Here is a 21,049-nt window from a genome sequence, read left to right on the forward strand (position 1 = left end):
CAAATCTCACAGTATTAAGAAACTGCAGAGCCATGGTTCAACCCAAGCTGGGTCGGACACCAGAATCTGAGCTCTTTCCACTGTAACAGGCAGCCTCAGATAAGCCAATGGGGGAAAAAAAAAACTCAATAACTATGGTTAAGAACACTGAGTCTGGAGCCAGCCTCTTGGATTCAGTGGCTCCCTCTGGCATAAGTAAGCTGTTAAGTTAGCCTGTCAGTGTCTCTGTCTCCTCAGCTGTAAAATGAGAATAATAACAATAGTGACCCCATCAGACTGTTTGAGAATTAAATCGTGCACATAAAGCCCTTTGAAGGGGCCTGGCACACACGGCGAGCATTCAGTAAACACACCCATTGTTGTTACCACCAACTCCTTAGCACCAAAGCCTCCATGACAGAACAAACCATCTGTGCATGTTTCACGTATGGTATGGGGACATTAACATGCCCTCTAGCACTCTCTTATGTGCACTCATGGCAATGGGTGTGATCAGGGTTTTTCTATTTAAAAATTTAATCTTATGTTTCCATGCTATGTGTATTTGTCTTCTAGCTCATTAAGAACTTTTACAGAAGAAAATATTCCATCCTTTCTTTTCGCACACAAATGAAGATGTCAGGTATCCTCTCCTCCCCTCCCCAACCTACCCCAGCTTTTATGATCTGGAACACTCTTCCAATCCCCTTCTCCTGACCAGCAGCCACCACTTGTTGGAAGCCTTCCCTGATCTCCATCCTTCACTCCCTCCCTCCCCTGGCTAGTCACCATGTCTCCTCTTTGCTTGCACTGGTTTCGGTCCTTACCTTTAAAGCAAATTTTCCTTCTGTCTCAACTGTTTGTAACTTTCTCCCTCTTTCCATTAGGCAATATGCTGATTGCATTCTAAATGCCAATGAGTTTTATAATACTGTCTCCAACAGAGATGCAACCTCCTCACTCCAGACTCATGCTTATATTGACATACTTGCTATCACAAGAATGTTGCAGAGGTACTTGAACCCTCCTGTGGTCAGCCATAGCCCTTTATCCTTCACTGTGAGAACAGAATATCCCAAATAAAATCTGCACCTTCACACTCGGTCCCAGAATGAAGAGGAGACTTGGAACAGGACCAGTGCCATACAGTGTGAGCAAGAAAAAAAGCTTTGCTGTGGGTGCCACCAAGACATTGGGGAGATTGTTTCTGCATCTTATTCTAGAGAAAGCCAATTACTATGCCTCTAAATGGTCCCATCCCCATGCACTCGGCTCACATCCACTCTCCCACTGCACCAAAGGTGATGTTTTAAAAATACAAACCTGATTCTATTACTCCCCTATTTAAAAGATTTCAGTGGTTTTCATTGCTCTCAGAATAAACATCAGGGCTTGATTGTGGCTTTCATGGCTCTCGTCCCAGTATCCCTCTCCAGCCCCATCGCATCCCACTCTGCCTGTCTTGCCTGTGTTGCCATCACAGTGCCCTTTTCATTCCTGGAAGGTGTCACATTCCCTCCCACCCAGAGCCTTCACACATGCTTTTTTTTTCTTGGAATTCTTCCCTTCTTTCTCTCTGTATCTACTTAATTCCTGTTCATCCTTGGACCTCAGCTCCAAGGAATTTGTATTCATTCAAGGGGTATTTCCTAAGTGCTCACTAATGTCACATACTCTTCTAGCCTCTTAGGACACAGACAACATTTCAACCAACCAGGGAAGGTTGTTCTTTTGTTTGCATGGCGCCCTGTACTGTTTTACCATGATCCTTATTGCACACGTAATCACATATATGTAGATGTGATCAGTGCTCATTTGAGTAATGACTGTCTCCCTCACTAGACTAGATGGTTCATAAAAATGGGGCTTAAATCTGTATGATTCCCCACTGTGTTGCCTGTGTTTAGTACTGAACTGACACGTGGTAGATTTCATTGAGTATTTTCCATGATACAGCACTTGCCATGTGGCAAGCATCCCTCGTAAGAACCATACGAACTAGGTACCATTATCATCACCATTTTATGGTGAAACACACAGACGTTAAATGACTTGTCAAGTTATTCTGCTAATATGGGATGGAGCTGAGATTCAAATCCAGGCAGTCTGGCTCCTAAGACCATGCCCTTCACCACTATGTGAATGAATAAATGGATGAATGAATGAAGCTCCCTGGAGCATGAACAGTATGCCCTATGTATTGCCACAGCTACAGTGCTGGTTCAGATGCCCTTAGTATTGAACAAGGACTTGCTGAACAAATCAATCAACCCATGGATGAACTAATGATTGAGTTGTCCCAAGTGGTTTGCTATTTCATGAGTGGCAAAGTGGCAAATGCCTTTCCCTGGAACTCAACACACAAACACTTTCTGATGCAGCATAACACCTAAGTCTGCATGTTAATTACAAGGATCTTTACTGTGGGAAACAAAAGGCCCATACATATGAGGAGACACCCAGAGGGCCTCTCCTGTGCCTTGTATACCTCTTAGATGCCACCTCTGAAGACAGTGTCTTTTCAGGGGAGGTAGGGAGGAGAGTGCCACCTATAAGCTACTTTCACTCCTCTAATCAGCAGGGAAAAGTGCCCTGCCCGAGTTCCCTGGGGACACCAATCAGCAGCTATTCACAGGCCTAATTTCAGAGAAGACGCTGAGCCTCACAGGTCCCAAAGGAGGGCCCAGGACAAGCTTTTGACATTCCAGTTTCCACCAGGAAGCAGCTGAGGAAAAGCTACTTACAAAGCATGCATTTCCCCTGAAGAAGTCACAACATGTCTTTCACTAAAGTAATCTGACATGAGTATCACACAAATACCCTTGGTCTGATTGGTCACATCAATGCACCTTGTTTTGCTTGGTTCCTGAAAAGGAGTACAGCAGCACTGTCAAGTCAAAATGCATATGAAATGCACTCAGAGGATTTCTTTCCAAAAACGTTTGGGCCATTGAGACACTGTGCTGGGGCTAAAGATATGCCTAAGACTCTGCACCAGGCCTCAGAGACTCGGCACAGGAGGAGACAGACAAGTTCACTGGCAATTTTGAGCAGAAAGTGTTGTGGGAGCCCAGAGGAGGAGAACATCCCTTATCCTAAAGGAAGGCTTCCTGGAGACTGTGATATTGGAGTTGACCCTGTACTTCCTACATTGAAGTCATACATCAAGAAAAAAACAATGCTTTGTAAAACAAAGACTTATCTTTATATTTTTAAAAATATTGCTCTGTGTTATTCACCAATAATAATCATAATAGCCAAGGCACATTCTGACCCAGCCCAGCCTCACTTCCTGCCACATCCTTCACTGCAGCCCCTAACATCCAGCCTTATGTAGCTCTCCAACACCAGAAATGCCAAGCCTTCTGTTGTATTGCACTGTTGACCTCAAGCAACCCTCAGGGTCAGGCTTTGCTGGAATCTTCAGGAAATGACCAAGGCTTCCCCACTCTCAGAGCCTCCACAGACTTCCCTGGGAGGAACCAGACATCTACAAACCCTCACAGGATCTTGAGTTCACCCTGGCTGAGAACTTGTCACAGTACGTGGTAAGGCCATCAGTAAGGGGAGAGCAGGAACCTCCCGTATGCCTGGCACACAGTAAGCACCAGTGTCTCTTTGCTGAGAAACAACTGGTTTGATAAATTGATGGGAGAACAAATGACTGCATCTAGCCATCTCACTTACCTGAAATTCTAAAAATCAAAAGGGAAAAGAAAATCTGACTTTGCACAGAAAATATAGAACTAACCAAATACTCCCATTCCTGTGGCCCATTCATTTGACTCCAGAAAGGAACCCCAATCCACAGCCCATGTACTGTCCCTCTGGAAAAAAATTCAAACATGTCTTAGAGTCTATAGGTGTCAGTTTCAAATCCCAACTCTGCCTCTTCAGTTTAGTGCCAAAGCCACACTTTCCTGTTCTGTGTGTTTATAACAATGGTACATGTATTCATTCATTCATTTGAAGCTTCAAATAAGTGCCAAGCACTGTTCTAGTCTTCAGAGATTTAGCAGTGAACAAAACAGACAATGCTCAAATAGAGGAAGAGAAGCAATGAACAAAATAGATCAGTAATATATTGTGGGTTAGATGGTGGATGCATTGAGAGAAACACTGCAAGGAAGGTGGATAGGGAGTGTGGATAGCCAAGGCAGGCTTTTGAGCAGAGACCTGAAAAGCATAGCATCTTAGTCTGTTCTGGCTGCTATAACAAAATAGCTTAGACTATGTGCCTTATAAATAACAAATTTATTTCTGACAGTTTTGGAGGCTGGACATCTAAGATCAAGGCACTGGCAGATTTGATGTCTGGTGAGGGCTGCTTCCTGATTCATAGATGGTGCCTTCTCACTGTGTCCTCACACAAAGAAGGGCAGGGGATTTCTAATGGGCCTCTTTTATAAGGGCACTAACCCCATTCATGGGGGCTCCACACTTATGACCTAATCACCTCCCTTCTAGTACCATCACCTTGAGGGTTAAGATTTCAACATATGAATTTGTGTGGGACACAAACATTTAAAGCATAGCAGGGAATGAGTGGGCCATTGGAATCCTGGGGGAACAGTGTTCCAAGCAGGGGCCACAGCACATGCAAAGGCCCTGAGGCCCAAATGAGACGGGTGAGTTTAAAGTACAAGAAAGAGGGAGATATGGATGACGTTGATGAAACCACAGGAGGGGAGGTGAAAGAGGAAATGAGAGCAGGACATCTGGACTCAGAGGGCCATGTTAAGTACTTTGCCCTGTGCTCTGGGTAAGGGGGGAAGGACATTCACAGGCGCTGCAGCAGGGGAGTAAGATGAACTGATTTATGTCTCATCTGATCACTCTGGTTGCTGTATTGATAACAGACTAAAGGGGGAAGCCCAGAAGCAGGGAGGCCACGTAGGCAGCCACGTGAGAACTGATGGTGACTTGGACAATGCGGTGCTTATGAGCATGGTAGGAAGAAATTGGATTCCAGATACATTACGAGAGTAGAACCAACAGGAATGATTATATGTAAGATGAAGAGCAGAGTTGAGGATGACTTCAAGATTTTGACCTGCCTTATAGGGTTGTAATAGGGAAAAGGAGGAAAAAATACCCATCAAAAGCACTTAGCAGAGGACCTAGCATATGGTAAGTACCACAGAAATATCAACGCTGTTATTATGACCATGATTTAATTTTTTACAAAAAGTTAACTATATCTTTAATTGACCCACAGCAAGGTAGAAAAGGCAATTCAGGGGAGAGAGATACTCCTAGAAGACATCTGATTGGGAAAAAAAAATCCCAGTTAGCAATATAAGAGAAGGCTGAACAAATTCATTAAGCAGAGACACAAGAAATCAGAAAAGCCACAGCTACTCAGACCCAGTCAGTAGGAAGACCAACATTCCTACATGCCAAAGTACATTCCTGGGAATCATCTTTTAAAGGTTAATTTTCTTAATGCCAGTGAGTCATTCAGAAGATCAAATTATATTTATTGTATTCTCCCTAAAAGATCAGTAAACTGCAACCCATTATAGAAAGACTTTCATCTAAAATGCTTAAAGCAAAATACTTGGCACTTAAAAGGGTAATTCCTCAGACATGTAGAAAAGAAATGGCTGCCTCGAAATTCTAGGAAGATGCATCTTATTGTGACCACATAAATTCACTTATATTAAAACATGAAAGACACATTCACATCCATTACCTCCTTTGATGCTCATAAAAGCCCTAGGAGATAGATAATTATCCTTAACTTCATAGGCATGAAATGTTATAGGCCCAGAAATATGAAGTGATTTGTCTGAAGTCGCACTGCAGAATAGATTGAGAGCCAAAGCTAGGAACGTGGAAGAAGGATCCTCCTCCCTCAGGTTCTCTTCACTGGCCCATGCCCTCCCAGTGTCCATGTGCCTGGGAAAGCTGCCCACAGTGGGAAGAGCCAGACCTAGAATTGAAATCTCATTCTGCCACTAACATTTGTGTGATCTTTCATAATCTAAATAAGGCATGGCCAAACTTTCATTGCATGTCAAACTTAATTGCTCTCTAATGGCTTCCAGGGGTCCTGTGTTGAAGGAATCCATGATCAGACAATCTGCCCTGGAAAGAAATGTGAGTTTGATTAACAATGTCTGCCATGAGCACAGACTGGGGAATGGGGGCATGATGCCCCATATCTGTCATCACTGGGTTAGATAGTCTACAAATTCCCTTCCAAATCTCATATCAGATGATTATAACTAAACAGAAATGTCTAGATCCATGAATAAAGGCGAAATGCAAATGCATGAATACACATATATATATTATATATATATCAACTTTCTGCAATACCAGAGAGACTCTGCCAGAGGCTTTTTGTATCATAACAACATTTTCAAATATTTATACTTCACATTTTTAGAATATCCTCACGCTGAGAAGCTCAAGGCAATATACCTTACTAACACTTTTGTGTATTTTCCAATTGCCATTTGTAGAAATTGTATCTTAATCTTAAACTATAGCCAACAGAAATTTGCTCATATTTCTAGAATGTGTGTTGCCATTAACAGTGGAGGTAGCTTTATTGCCTAATCAGTTACTCTACAAATTCCATTTTGTTGAATATATGACATTTTGTAGAGAAATAAAACCATGGCCTAAAAGTAATAAATACAAACTGTAATGGGGGAAAGATTGTACTTTTTATACCTAACTCTACCAAGAATAATCATCACACTAAACAACATACGTTATCTTTGGGATGGTGGTTTCTGCAGCTTAATTGTGACATCTCACTTTGGATCACTTTGCTACAATATACATTATTGGCATGTCTGTGTAACAAACGTCACCTTTGATAATCTCAAAAGGCAAAAGTCTATGCACAGCTTTTTTGACACTGCTTTATTCTAGAAATAATCTATTATTGATTGCTCTGAACAAAATATGCTGTGAAAGTAACTTGCAGCAAGCAGTGAAAAAGTTACTTTTTTTTTTTTTTGGAGACAGAGTCTTGTTCTGTTGCCACAATCTCTGTCTCCTGGGTTCAAGCAATTCTCCTGCCTCAGCTTCCCGAGTAGCTAGGACTGCAGTCATGTGCCACCACACCCGACTACTTTTTGTATTTTCAGTAGAGACAGTTTCATCACGTTGACTGGACTGGTCTTGAACTCCTGGCCTCAAGTGATCTGCCCGCGTGGGCCTCCCAAAGTGCTGAGATTACAGGCGTGAGCCACTGCGCTCAGCCAAGAGTTACATTTTTTGAGCCACAAATATATATCAAGGTGAGCTATATCCCACTTAATTTAATACATGCAACATTCATGGCAGGTTTTTCTTCCAAACCTTGATACTGAACATAAGGAAACAGAGGTAAGCTCATTTATTCAACAAATATTTCTTGAACAGATACTAGGTCTCAGATGCCTATTATAAAACAAGTTATATAACTAGTAAGTAGCAAGTGACAGTAATCTAATTCCTAGATTAGAATTCAGCCATCTGATTATCTTTTCTCCAGCCCAGCATTTCTCACAGTGTGACCTGATATGGCCCACCTACATCAGAGTCAACCAGAGTATTTGTAATAAACATATCCTCAGCCTCACCCAGGCTTACTGAATCAGAATCTCATGTAGGAGCTTGAGAATCTGCCTTTTATCAAGCAACTCTGCTGATTCTGCACACAGTAACATTGAGAACAACCGTTTTTTATTACATCATATCCCCAAGATACTTTAAGCAAGAAGACAGTAGGTATGGTGCCAGGCGGATTGTAGGGATTTGATAAATATTTATTGAATAACTAAACTATTGCTGCATTTGGTGCATTGTTTAATTATATTAAGAGGGCTTTATCTAGGAAACTAGCAACATTTTCTTTATTAAACAAAGAACAGAGTAAAAATTTTGTGATGCCTTCCAAATAAACAGCATATTCACACAAGTACCGGATTTAGTCTCCACGAAATATCTTATCAGCGGATAAGTTAATTCAAATGGCTTGTATAAAGGAAATGACTAAAATGCTAGATAATTTACCAGAATTTTTTAAAATTTAATTTTAAGTCCCAGGATACATGTGCGGATGTGCAGGTTTGTTACATAACCATGTGCCATGGTGGTTTGCTGCACCTATTAACCCATCACCTAGGTATTAATCCCTGCATGCATTAGGTATTTATCCTGATGCTCTCCCTTCCCCTGCACCTACCCCCAAAAGGCCCCAGTGTGTGTTGTTTCCCTCCCTGTGTCCATGTGTTATCATTGTTCAGCTCCCACTTACAAGTAAGAACATGAGGTGTCTGGTTTTCTATTCCTGTGTTAGCTTGCTGAGGATAATGGCTTCCAGTTCCATCCATGTCCCTGCAAAGGACATGATCTCATTCCTTTTTATTGCTGCATAGTTCTCCATTGTGTATGGAATGAACCACATTTTCTCTATCCAGTCTACCACTGATGGGCATTTGGGTTGATTCCAGTCTTTGCTATTGTGCATAGTGCTGCAATGAACCTACAAATGCATATATCTTTATAGTAGAATGATTTATATTCCTTTGGATATATATCCAGTAATGGGATTGCTGGGTCAAATGGTATTTCTAGTTCTAGGTCTTTGAGGAATCACCACACTGTCTTCCACAATGGATAAACTAATTTACATTCCTACCAACAGTGTAAAAACATTCCTATTTCTCCACAGCCTTGCCAGCATCTGTTGTTTCTTGACTTTTTAATAATCACCATTCTGATTGGCATGAGATGATATCTCATTGTGGTTTTGATTTGCATTTCTCTAATGATCAGTGATGTTGAACATTTTTTAATATGCTTGTTGGCCACAGAAATGTCTTCTTCTGAGAAGTGTCTGTTCATTTCCTTTGCCCACTTTTTAATGGGGTTGTTTTTTTCTTGTAAATTTGTTTAAGTTCCTTGTAGATTCTGGATATTAGACCTTTGTCAGATAGATAGATTGCAAAAATTTTCTCCCATTATGTAGGATGTCTGTTCACTCTGACGATAGTTTCTTTTGCTGTGGAGAAGCTCTTTAGTTTAACTAGGTCCCATTTGTCAACTTTTGCTTTTGTTGCCATTGCTTTTGACATTTTCATCATGAATCTTTGCCCGTGCCTATGTCCTGAATGCTATTGCCTAGGTTTTCTTCTAGGATTTTCATAGTTTTGGGTTTTACATTTAAGTCTTTAATCCATCTTGAGTTAATTTTTGTGTAAGGTGTAAGGAAGGGGTCCAGTTTCAATGTTCTGCATATGACTAGACAGTTTTCCCAGCACCATTTATTAAATAGGAAATCCTTTCCCCACTGCTTGTTTTTGTCAGGTTTGTCAAAGATCAGATGGTTGTAAATGTGCAGTCTTATTTCTGACATCTCTATTCTGTTCCACTAGTCTATGTGTCTGTTTTTGTACTAGTACCATGCTGTTTTGGTTACTGTAGCCTTGTAGTATAGTTTGAAGTTGGTAGCCTGATGCCTCCAGCTTTGTTCTTTTTGCTTAGGATTGTCTTGACTATATGGGCTCTTTTTTGATTCCATATGAATTGTGAAGTAGTTTTTTTTCTAATTCTGTGAAGAATCTCAATGGAAGTTTAAAGGAAATAGCATTGAATCTATAAATTACTTTGGGCAGTATGGCCATTTTCATGATATTGATTTTTCCTATCCATGAGCATGGGATGTTTTTCCATTTGTTTGTGTCTTCTCTCATTTCCTTGAGCAGTGGTTTGTAGTTCTCCTTTAAGAGGTCCTTCACTTCCTTTGTTAGCTGTATTCCTAGGTATTTTATTCTCTTTGTGGCAGTTGTGAATGCGAGTTCATTCATGATCTGGCTCTCTGCTTCTCTACTGTTGGTGCATAGGAATGCTTGTGAGTTTTGCCCATTTATTTTGTATCCTGAGACTTTGCTGAAGTTGCTTATCAGCTTAAGAAGCTTTGGGGCTGAGATAACGGGGTGTTCATCGAGATATTGGCCTCAGTTTTCTCTTTTTATTCTATCTCTGCTAGGTTTTGATATCAGGATGATGCTGGCCTCATAAAATGAGTTAGGAAGAAGTCCATCCTTTTCAATTTTTTGGAATCATTTCAAAAGAAATGGTACCAGCTTCTCTTTGTAGCTCTGATATAATTCAGCTGTAAATCCATCTGGTACTGGGCTTTTTTTGGTTGGTAGGCTATTTATTACTGCCTAAATATCAGAATGTGTTATTGGTCTATCCAGGAATTCAGCTTCTTCCTGGTTCAATCTTGGGAGGATGTATGTGTCCAGGAATGTATGCATTTCTTCTAGATTTTCTAGTTTATTTGAATAGAAGGTTTATCATATTCTCTGATGGTTGTTTGTACTTCTGTGGGGTCAGTGGTGATATCCCTGTTATCATTTTTTATTGTGTCTATTTGATTTTCTCTCTTTTCTTCTTTATTAGTCTAGCTAGTGGTATATCTATTTTATCAATTTTTTCAAAAAAACAAGCTTCTGGAATCATTGATTTTTTGAAGGGTTTTTCATGTGTCTATCTCCTCCAGTTTCACTCTGATCATGGTTATTTCTTGCCTTCTGCTAGCTTTGGGGTTTGTTTGCTTTTGGTTCACTAGTTCTTTTAGTTGTGATATTAGGGTATTGATTTTGAGATCTTTCTAGCTTTTTGATGTGAGCAGTTAGTGCTATAAATTTCCCTCTTAACAGTGCTTTAGCTGCATCCCAGAAATTCTGGTATGTTGTCTCTTTGTTCTCATTGGTTTCAAAGAACTTCTTGATTCCTGCCTTAATTTCATTATTTACCCAAGAGTCAGTCAGGAGCAGGTTGTTCAATTTCCATGTACTTGTGTGGTTTTGAGTGAGTTCTTTAATCTCGAGTTCTAATTTGATTGTGGTCTAGCACTGTTTGTTATTATTTCAGTTCTTTTGCATTTGCTGAGGAGTGTTTTACTTCCAATTATGTGATTGATTTTAGAATAAATGCCATATGGCACTGAGAAAAATGTATATCCTGTTGTTTTTGGTTGGAGAGTTCTGTAGATACCTATCAGGTCCACTTGATCCAGAGCTGAGTTCAAGTCCTGAATATCCTGTTAATTTTCTGTCTCAATCTGTCTAATATTAACAGTTGGGTGTTAAAGTCTCCCACTATTATTACGTGGGAGTCTAAGTTTCTTTGTAGGTCTCTAAGAACTTGTTTTATAAATCTGGGTACTCCTCTATTGGATGCATATATATTTAGGATCCTTCGCTCTTCTTGTTGCATTGATCCCTTTGCCATTATGTATTGTGCTTCTTTGTCTTTTTTGATTTTTATTGGTTTAATGTCTACTTTCAGAGACTAAGATTGCAACCCCTGCTTTATTCCACTTTCCATTTGCTTGGTAAATTTTCCTCTGTCCCTTTATTTTGAGCCTGTGTATGTCTTTGCATGTGAGATGGGACCTTTGAATACAGCACACCAATGGGTCTTGACTCTTTATCCAGCTTGTCATTCTGTGTCTTTTAATTGGGGCATTTAGCTCATTTACATTTAAGATTAATATTGTTATATGTGAATTTGATCCTGTCATCATGATGCTAGCTGGTTATTTTGCATGCTAGTTGATGCAATTTCTTCATAGTGTCATTGGTCTTTGTACTTCAGTGTGTTTTTGTAGTGGCCGGTATCAGTTTTTCTTTTCCCTATTTAGTGATTCCTTCAGGAGCTCTTATAAGGCAGGCCTGGTGATGATGAATTCCATCAGCATTTGCTTGTCTAAAAAGGATGTTATTTCTGCTTCATTTATGAATCTTAGTTTGTCCAGATATGAAATTCTGGATTGCAAATTCTTTAAGAACGTTGACTATTAGCCCCCAACATTTTCTGTCTTGTAGGGTTTCTGCTGAGTGGTCTGCTATTAGTCTGATGGGCTTCTCTTTCTGGGTGACCTGGACTTTGTCTCTAGCTGCCCTTAACAAAAAGATTTTTCCTTCATTTCGACCTTGGAGGATCTGATGATTATGTGTCTTGGGGTTGATCTTCTCATGGAGTACCTTACTGGGGTTCTTTAGATTTCCTGAATTTGAATGTTGGCCTATCTTGTTAGGCTGGGGAATTTCTCCCTGATGATATACTGAAGTATGTTTTCCAACTTGGTTCCATTCTCCCCATCTCCTTCAGGTACCCCAATCAGTCATAGATTCAGTCTTTTTACATAATCCCATAGTTCTCAGAGGCTTTGTTCATTCCTTTTCATTCCTTTTTCTCTATTCTTGTCTGCCTGTCTTATTTCAGCAAGATAGTCTTCAAGCTCTGAAATTCTTTCCTCCACTTGGTCAATTCAGCCATTGATACTTGTAGTTGCATTGTGAAGTTCTTTTGTTTTTCAGCTCCATTAGGTGGTTTATGTTTCTCTCTAAACTGATTATTCTGGTTAACGGCTCCTGTAATGTTTTATCATGGTTGTTAGCTTCTTTGCATTGGGTTAGAACATGCCCCTTTAGCTCAGCAAAGTTCATTATTACCCACCTTCTGAAACCTACTTCTGTCAATTCATCCATCTCAGCCTCCATCTAATTCTGTGCTCTTGCTGGAGAGGTGTTGCGATCACTTGGAGGAGAAGAGGAATTCTAGCTTTTTGAGTTTTCAGCGTTTTTTCATTGATTCTTTTTCATCTTTATGAGTTTGTCTAGCTTCAATCTTTGAGGCTGTTGGCCTTTGTATAGGGTTTTTGTGGGGACCTTTTTGTTGATGCTGTTTTTGTTGTTGTTGCTTTCTGTTTTCCTTTTGACAGACAGGCCCCTTTTCTGTAGGGATGCTGTGGTTTGCACGAGTTCCACTCCAGACCCTATTCATCTAGGTCCTTCCCACACCTGGAGGTGTCACCAGTGGAGGCTGCAGAACAGCAAAGATGACTGCCTGCTCCTTCCCAGAGAGACACCAAACTGATGCCAGCAGGAATGCTCCTGTATAAGGTGTCTGACAACACCAGTTGGGGGGTCTCACTCAGTCAGTAAGTTTGAGATCCAGGACCGGCTTAACAAAGCAGTGTGTCTGCCCCCTTGGGAGCGGGGGTGCATTGCGCTGGGTAGAATCCCACTTGTCTGGGCTGCCTGGATTCCTCAGAGCCAGCAGAGGGAAAGACTAAGTCTGCTGATCCCTGGAGATCACAGCCACCCCTCCCACCAGGGGCTTAGCCAGAACTTGAAGACTATCTTGCTGAAATAGGACAGGCAGACAAGATTAGAGAAAAAGAATGAAAAGGAATGAACAAAGTCTCCAAAATCTATGGGATTATTTAAAAAGACTGAACCTACAACTGATTGGGGTACCTGAAAGAGATGGGGAGAATGGAACCAAGTTGGAAAACATACTTCAGGATATCATCCAGGAGAAATTCCCCAACCTAACAAGACAAGCCAACATTCAAATTCAAAAAATCTAGAGAACCCCAGTAAGATACTCCATGAGAAGATCAACCCCAAGACACATAATCATCAGATTCTCCAAGGTCAAATTGAAGGAAAAACTTTTAGCGAATAGGATGTCCTTTCCCCAGTGTATATTTCTGTTGACTTTGTTGAAGACCAGTTGGTTGTAGGTATGTGGCTTTATTTCTGGGTTTTCCATTCTGTTTCATTTATCTATGTGCCTATTTTTATACCAGTACCATGCTATTTTGGTTATTATAGCCTTGTAGTATAATTTAAAATCAGGTAATGTGATGCCTCCAGCTTTGCTCATTTTGCTTAGGATTGCTTTCACATTTACCAAAGCCCCTTTTAAAGCCAAAGATAGCAGTCAACTATTCATAGAGGATTTATGGAATTTATATTAGTTTCATGTGAAACTTAATTGATATTATAATTGGCACCTACTTATGTATTGTCATATAAGGTAGAGCAGTACAGCCACTATCAGGCAGTCAAGGGACCAAAAAAGGAGAGGAGAAGACCATGCTTCATGTCTGCTATATACCACCCTTTGATGATAAAGTGAACAAGACTAAGGTGAAATGGAGGTAAACACTATGTTCAGAAAGATCTTCCTTACAAAAAAAAAAAAAACCCAAAACCAAAAAACTACCAAACATTCCAAAACCAATATGAAAAGAACACTCAAGAAGAATATCATGGAAATATTAACCCAGTGAGTTGGAGGAAAAGCATGTCTCTGAAAGTTATTTATTATAAGAAATAAAGAAAATATTCAATACATGAAGTTTGTAAACATGAACCCATATTATTTTGCACTCTCTATCCTTTCCCTTTGGTAGTTTTCCATACTAAATTCTGGGTTAGCCTTGGACTTAGCCTTGACTAATGAGACCTTAGCAAATGTGATGCAAGCCAAGTCTTAAAAAGTATTTGTGTATGTGTGCTTGTCTTCTCTTGCTGCTCTATGGAACCTTGGGATTGCCATATGCAGAAGCCTGGGCTATCTTACCTTAGTATAAAAGACATGTCTCAGCTGAGGCCCCCAAGAATAGCCTTCCTGTCAACTGGCAGACAATTGCATGAGGCAATCCTAGACCACCTGCACCCAGCCAAGCCAACATGGAGCAGAAGAATCATCCAACAAACTTAGCAAAGAGTAAGAAGTAATAATTTTGCTGTTATATGATGCTTAGATTTGTGGCATTTCTTTCTCAATGCAACAAAAATTGAACTGATAAACGTTTGCTTAGCTTCTCAATAATATGCAAAACACTTTTTTAAAGACAAACAAGAAGCCATTAAAAAGAGTATTAGAAAAGACGACAATTGACTCCCATAAGGAAAAACTGCAATGAGACTAAAAATACAATAATTATTAAAATCAGTAATGCAAGAGAGTAAAACAGATATAACACTGCAAAAAATTAAGCAGTGTAGAGAACAACCTACAGCTTTCATCTCAGAATAGACAGAAAAAGAAATAAGAAATTAAAATGAAAGAAAGTTGATGTGTAAGACAAAGCTTTAAATTATGAGTAGTGCGAATTCCAGAAGAAGAAAGAAGAAACAACCAATAGAATATTACCCAGCCATAAAAAGGAATGGAAGATACATGATACAACATGGATGAACCTCGAAATATTAAGTGAAAGAAGACTGACACAAAAAGTAATGTATGATTCCATTTACATAAAATTGTCCCAAATAGGCAAATTCTCAGAGATAGAAAGCAGATTAGTGCCTCCATCAAGAGCTAGTGGGTGGGGAAAATAGGCAATAACTGTAAATAGGTTAGGGTTTCTTTTCGGGGTGATGAAAATGCTCTAAAATTAGATAGTGGTGATGGTTGCACAGCAAAATAACTACACTGTACATTTTAAAAGGATGAATTTTATGGCATGTGACTTATATCTCAGTAAAGCCATTTTTAAGTCAATTAGCAACTAATGACTCTGGGCTAGATAGCAATATCAATGAAACAACACAGATCAGAAACAGACACATACACACACACACACAAGAATTAATATAAAGGATGAATAACAATTAAATAGGGATTGTATTAGTCCGTTTTCACACTGCTGATAAAGACATATCTGAGACTGGGCAATTTACAAAAGAAAGAGATTTAACTGGACTTACAGTTCCACATGGCTGGGGAAGCCTCACAATCATGACGGAAGGCAAGGAGGAACAAGTCACTTCTTACGTGGATGGCGGCAGGCCAAGAGAGCTTGTGGAGGGAAACTCCACCTTATAAAACCATCAGGTCTCATGAGACTTATTCACTATTACGAGAACAGCACGAGAAAGATCTGCCCCCTGATTAAATTATCTCCCACTGGGTCCCTCCCACAACACGTGGGAATTATGGGAGTACAATTTAAGATGAAATTTGGGTGGGGACACAGAGCCAAACCATATCAAGGATCAATGGATTGTTCAAGACATAGTGTAAAAAGTGGCCTTTTCTTTAAAAGTACATCAAATTTAGATTCTCACCACCAGACAGCAAAATAAATCCTGTTTAGATTAATGATGTGGATGTATAAAGAAAGTAGGTACAAACATAAGAATATTTATTGCTCTACAGAAGAAGATAGACTTCCTTAGCATAAAGGCAATGGAAGCAGTCACAAATTAGAACACTGAAGGATATGCTATCTTAAAACATAAATAAACATCTATAGAACAGAAATGCCTACAAAATTTAAAGGACAGTAATAAAACTGAACAAAACATACCTCATAAATTCCTCACATGAGAGTTTAATATTTTTATTTTTAAAAATGCATTAAAATGGATGAATCCTTAATTAGAAAATGAATAAATAATATTAACAGAGAGAAGAAAATCAAATTGCTAATGAACGTTAAATTTCACAAATAATAACAAATATGGGGGCATTTTTCCATCTATCCAACTGGAAAATATTTATAAATCAGTGCTGTTGAGTTAGAAACTCTGGTAGAATTACAAATCAGTACAGAAGCAATCATGCAATATGTAACAAGTTCTTAAAAATTTTAATACCCAGGTAAACATATACCAATTAACATCAATTTATTACAATAAAACTTATACTTTGAAAAAATATATTATCAGATACACTTCTAGGAATCCATCCTAAGAAAAATTTCAGATATGTAAAGAAAATGATGCATGCATATTGTATTCATTTTTTTCACAAATATTTATTAAGCATCTACTATGTGCCTGGGTCTGTTCTAGTTAATAAGAATAACAGTAACAACAAAACAGACAAAAATCCCTGACCTTACATAGCCTATATTCTAGACAGACAGTAAACAAAATACATGGTCTATTTGGTGTTAAATGTACTGAAGCAGCTGAGAAGAGACACTGGAATGCACAGAAAAGTCTCTGGTCCACTTGCTGTTGAGGTCATTGCCGTGAATGCCCCCAAGCAGGCAGTAAAAAGAAACACAAAGATTCTCACGTTTGGTACATGCCTCCAAGAGACTCTTCTCAAGCCTCTTCCCCAGGTTCCCTGGTGCCTGTTCTCCTAATCTTCCTCCATCTGGGTCCCTGACCATCTAGCCATGTGTCTTAGTCTACTTCTTACCTCAGCTCCCTCTCCCTCCACACAATGTCAATGGTCAAGTGTGCCACTGCAGCTCTGCCTGCTTGGAGGGTGGCTCTTCCATCACCATTTAGAGCCACCCATGAGTGGGGCTGCAGTATGGCAGCAGTATTTTTAGTTCACATCCACCTATTAAATAGGTGAGCCATGTCTTACCTCTCCTGTCAGCCAATGGTAGGGAATTTGAAAGGTCTAGTTTCTGCAGCATATGTTTCCCCTGGTAAATGGCCTCAATTTGCTTGGAGAAACATTGCGGGCAATTGCTACTACATTTGCTTGCTGCAGTTTTGCAGGTTTCTTCCTTGAGAAATGCTATCTTCCCTTCAAACAGTGGGCTCAGGGTATGAGAACTATTTCAGAGCTGGAAACTGGGTGACAGACCACCATCTTTACATTGCAATGACTGGCTTCAGCCCGCTCTTCATCATCTTTTGATTTTTTCCAGTTATATAAGCCAAGTTATGCCTTCATAGGTTTACCTGCACATCTCTATTGCTCGCTGGAACATCACGGTCTATCAGCCACTGATTTAGATCCTGTAAAAGTCCAGGGCACCCTGGTTGTCCCTCTGGCCTTGCTGTGCCCATATATTAATTATGTCCTCCTAACTCTGCTGGCTAAGGGCTGACACCAGGCTTCAGTTAGTCTAGAAACTATTTTGCCCAGTTCAAAAGCATCATCATCCAATGTGAACACATAAATAACACTGAGCTTTTCAAAGACTCTCTTCCACCCTAAGCAGTGTATGGTGGATTCCTTATTGGCCTATGCACCTTCCCAGGAAACATAATTATACAGTGTGCTTTCTGGACTCACATAACAAATCCAGTCTATTATTCCCATCCCTTCAAGCATCTGACTCTCTCCTTATTTCTCTGCTAAGATTGTTCTGGCATTTCCATCTCATTAAGCAATCATTGTTTCCAAGTCTCAGGAAGCCATCCCAACAGAAGATTAGGAATGGCTCCAAGGTGTCTTTGCCAGGACGTTAAATCTTGAATAGGAGAATGCTCCTTTATTAAGAAATTTCCTCCTATCCAGCCATGTGCACTCCAGAACCACCCTTGCCTGTGTTGCTCTGGTTCTAGCACATGCATATGATCCAGATCCTGCAAAACCACGTAACTAAGTGGTTTCCTCCAAGAGCAGGCACTGCATTCCCTGTTTAGACTCTGCTGAGGCCTGACTCTATTTATTGGTATGAAGATAACAAGGAGAAATGGCACAGATCTTGAGGGGAACAGAAAACATGTTCCAACTCATCTGCCTCCCAGTCTCTTCATAGGTCTCTAGGCAAGAGCAAGCTTCTTTCCTCTACCAGAGAGAAAGGAACTGCTTCTAACAACCTGGAAGACTCAAAGGAATCTAGGTACCCATAACACTAAGACACTCCATTCAAATGCCCTATCTCAGCTCTCAGGATATCACTCTTTCCTTATCAGGGCACTGACATTGACACTGGATGCATGCTGAAGTCTCTTTCGCAGTTCTGCCACCCTTACAAGTACATCCTGGGCTTGACTTTCTACATACTCTTTCCTGCTGCTGCTGGAGTTGAGTGTATCTTTAAATTATGCTATAGAAGCATTCTGACTCTACATTGTGCCTTGAGTTGATACCTGATCTGAGCCTACCATTTTAATTTTTAAAAGCTTTCAAAGCAGTCAACAGAATCTAGCCAACTTCTAAATCCTTATGATCACCATTGCCCTGTGGCATTCATGCACTAGGGTTACTACATAATCAGAATATCATGGTTTACTTTCAACCTGTACTCATTCATTCCAGCTGAAATTTTTAGTAATTCCAATATTACAGCATGCTACTTATTATCCACACTCCACTTAACATCACCAGTGAGTGACCCAGAGCATCCACTTCTAGGGGAACTCCTAGTGTCCTCAAAAGCAGAGTCAGAACCTAGGACTTGTGTGTAGGTGGATGATTCTGGAAGTATTACCGTGGAACAAGCAAGGGAGACTGGGGAGAGTGAAACAGGAAAAAAAGAAAGATCAACAGAAGGGTCAATTATCCAAGCCAACACTGCTATGGACAACTGGGGCTGAGTCCCTCTGGGATTGCCCAACACAAAGAACGGCTCTCAGAATTTTCTGTCCAAGGATGGACACAGGGAAGCATGTATCCATCAGCTTCCACCTCCCTTGGTTAAAGGTGCCCAATAATTTCTTAGCTCCCTCTGCTCTTGTGAACTGCACGTGAATTCTTTGCTGTGGTGTTAGAGAACTTCAGAACAGAAAGAAAAGGCACATGGCACAGACCCTTAAGGTAAGACCTTGTCCACAAGAAGAAGTAAATTAAAGCCCACGGGAAGTATAACAGAAGCCATGGCTGGAATCAGAGTGCTGTGGGCTGAACAAGAGTCTTCTAAGGACATCCACACCCTAATCCCTAGAACCTGTGAATGTGAGTTTATATGGAAAAAGTGACTTTGTAGATGTGACCAAATTAAGAATCTTGAGGTAGGGGATTATCCTAAATTACCTGGGTGGGCCCTAAATATAATCCCAAATTTTCTTATAAGAAAGAGAAAGAGGGAGACTTGACAACAGAAAAGAAGGTAAGGTGATAACAGAAGCAAGCTTTGAGGCTGGAGGAGGGGGCCATAAGCTGAAAAATGCAGGAAGCCACCAGAAGCTCAAAAAGGCATGGAAACTGATTCTGTCACCAAAACCTCCAGAAGGAACCAGCCCTGCTGATGCTTAATTGCAGCCCAGTGAAACTGATTTCAGAGTTCTGATCTCCAAACAGACAAGGGAATATATTTTGTGTTGCATTAAGCTACTAAATCAATGGTAATTTGTTACAGTAGCAATAGAAAGTGAATACACGGATTTACAGCAAAGACACTATCAGATGATGTGTGCCTAATTGCAGTCTCTGCACAATGGTCCACTGCTTGACTATTCCATGCCCTTTACTGCTTCATGACCTGTGTTCATGATGTCTCTTTTCTCTAAAGCAGCGGTCCCCAACCTTTTTGGCACCAGGGACCGGTTTCATGGAAGACAATTTTTCCATGGACAGGGGTCGGGGGTATAGAGAGGGATGGTTTCAGGATTATTCAAGCTCATTACATTTATTGTACACTTTATTATTACATTGTAATATATAATGAAATAATTATACAACTCACCATAATGTAGACTCAGTGGGAGCCCTGAGCTTGTTTTCCTGCAACAAGATGGTCCCATCTGGGGGTGATGGGAGACAGTGACAGATCAGCAGGCATTAGATTCTCATGAGGAGCACACAACCTATATCCCTTGCATGCACAGTTCACAGTAGGGTTTGTGCTCCTATGAGAATCTAATGCCACTGCTGATCTGACAGGAGGCAGAGCTCAGGCTCTAATGCAAGTGATGGGGAGCAGCTGAAAATACAGATGAAGCTTCTCTCCCTTGCCTTGCCAGGTGCTCACCTCCCACTGTGAGCAGTCCATGGCTGGGGAGTTGGGAACCCCTGGGGTAAAGCACTCTGTGCTACTATCTGCATGCTTGTCTCCTTCCAATCTTCTGGCTGAAATTTAAATCAAATTCTTGGAGGACTTCAAAGCCTTTCCAATCTAAAGTGAATTTCTGTGATTTTTTTTCCAAAGCCCTGCTTCCTTCATGGTAGTTATCATTTGTTTTTATTTTGCACATGTGTCTGCCTACTTGTTTACTGTGTTTCTCTGCCTGTCTATAGCAAAGCCCTGTATTTTTGAAATTACAGTAACTTTATTACTTTGATATTTTGATCCCCACTGGTTATCGAGGCATTGTGTTTATTCATCATGGGTTTGAATATTGAATAAAAAAATGGTGGTATGAGTGGTACCCACCCACTACCCACATGGTATGTCAGAAGGAAGCAGTTTCTCCTTCCTCCTCCACCATCCGGCTTGACCTACATGACTGATTGCTTTCACACTCTCCCTGGCCAACACTCTAAATAGCCTTTAATGCACCTCTCTACCCCAAACCCCAGCCTGTTGGGCTGGTGTCCTGGCAAAGCCCATGGCTCCTGTCTCCCCTAAATGACTTACTCGAATCCACAGCTATTAGCTGGAATCAATTACAAT

Source organism: Nomascus leucogenys, chromosome 16 (genome assembly GCF_006542625.1).
Source record: "Nomascus leucogenys isolate Asia chromosome 16, Asia_NLE_v1, whole genome shotgun sequence".
Classification (NCBI taxonomy): domain Eukaryota; kingdom Metazoa; phylum Chordata; class Mammalia; order Primates; family Hylobatidae; genus Nomascus; species Nomascus leucogenys.